This window comes from Cyprinodon variegatus, unplaced genomic scaffold (assembly GCF_000732505.1).
Source record: "Cyprinodon variegatus isolate N-32 unplaced genomic scaffold, C_variegatus-1.0 Scaffold57, whole genome shotgun sequence".
Lineage (NCBI taxonomy): Eukaryota > Metazoa > Chordata > Actinopteri > Cyprinodontiformes > Cyprinodontidae > Cyprinodon > Cyprinodon variegatus.
The window spans coordinates 1,635,540-1,637,572 of record NW_015150510.1 but is presented as its reverse complement, the minus strand read 5'-3'; positions in this window follow the sequence as shown (position 1 = coordinate 1,637,572).

The window sequence follows — 2,033 nt, the reverse complement described above, 5'->3', positions numbered from 1 at the left end:
TTCCCACTGGGATTAGCTTCATAGTCATGTTAGGACAGGAGACCTTCTATATAACGTTTAGTTTCAAGTTCAGGACATCTACCTTTTATTACGTGTTAATACCAATGCCGATTACTGTATCAACTGGATACATCATTTGACTACTGATAGTCTTTAGACGCGGGGTCACCAACGTGGTGCTCAAAGGGCACCAATGGGGCCCTCAAGTACTGGGTGTCCTCTAGGGGTGTGGAAAAAATGTTTTTGGCAATATATCATGATTTTGTGGCTGCCTGATATATCGATCTTTTAGTTCCTAGTATTGATTTCTTTTAAAGTAAAACATTTTTACTTAAACTAAGGGAAAATTTAATTCAGTTTATTTATATAAACAACATTTATATAAATTAATTCACAACACTTAATCTCAAGGCACTTTAAAGTTCACCAGATGATCCAGTCAAATTGATTCAAAGTTTTCTATCTAAGGAAAACCAGTTGCACTGGAAAACAATCTAGAAATAATTAAAAATTTCTTGAATTAAGTGTATTTACCCTTGATTTAAGTAGGTAAATGAAATAGTTTGTCAATGGAATCAGTCTTTTTACTCTTAAAATCAGATACTTAGATAATAGTCACTTGAAAATAAACAATGCAATTGTGTTTTCTTATTTTAAATCTAAATTGTCTTGTTCCGTTGGCAGAATGTCTCTTTTATCCCCTCAATTCAAGAACAAATGCACACTTATTTTAAGAAAAAATGACTTATTTAGATTTAGATTTTTTGCAGTGTGATTGCATTGACTCATTGACTCGAATTTAGTCCCTCACACCGAGCGTGCTTGTAGCGATAGTGGAGAGGAAAAAGTCCTTTTTAACAGGAAGAAACCTCCAGCAGAACCAGGCTGAGTGTGAGCGGCCATCTGCTGAGGCCGACTGGGCTTCAAGGAGACAGAAGCAGAGATACAAAAAGCAGCTGTAAAAGGAGGCCCCATCCAGGAAACAGACAGACGAGCTCCGAGCCAGCTCCTACGCCAGAGGACGAAGAGAGCACATCCAGCCAGTCACAGTCAGAGAAACAGGACTACACTGAAAAACAGGCAGATTTCGAACATCTAGGAAAATGGCCTACCTTTGTACTGCAACTCTGGCAGATAGTGCTGTGGAGCCCCTTAGCTGTGCGGCGCAGCGCTATATCTGCAGTTGAGGCAGTCACAGTGGAAGACGTGGACTGATTCAAACCCCAAGCAACATGGATACCAACTGAACGATCAATATCATCTGATGAACGTATACACAGGTTGCTTTTTTATCTATACATACAATTTTGAGAGCAGGAAAAATATCGCAATATATGGCGATATGGCTGATGAAGATTCTCAGTCATCCAGGTCACCGTCATTCCATAGTCATTTAAGTTTTTTGATATGGTGATGTTGCAATATATCGTATATCGTATCCTGATACGTTTCGTATTGCAACACCCATCCCAAAACTCCCCCCTAGTGCCCTCAGCGTTTCAAAAAACAGCACAAATCACCACAAATGTGACATTTTATTTTACTCTGTTGCTGTTCTTTTTTAATTATTTAGAAAGCATTTAAGCATTTACAAAGATTTCATAATGACAAAATCTACAAGAACATTAGAAATCAAAAGAAACATAAAATTTCACATCACAATTTTGGCCACTAGATGTCACTACATCTTCAACACTGAAGTTAATCTAAAAGCCCTAAGCTGTATAATAAGTTGTTTTACATATAGTTTATATTATATATTATAGTCTATTTTACTATGGTTTTACCCAGTTTGAGTTAAGAGTAGTAAATCACTTGCTCCCAGGTAAAGAACCGGTAGGGAAGTTTTGAGGCGCAGCCGCTATCAGGGGGACCCAACTTCCAATATTAAAGGAATAGTACACCCAAAACATGATTAGCCTTCATTTTCTACTCACCCCCATGCTGAACAACACTCTGGAGTACTTTTTTGATATCTCAGACCAAACCAGACGAAAGTGCGCATTCAGCTCGGCAAAGAACTCATGCTCTTC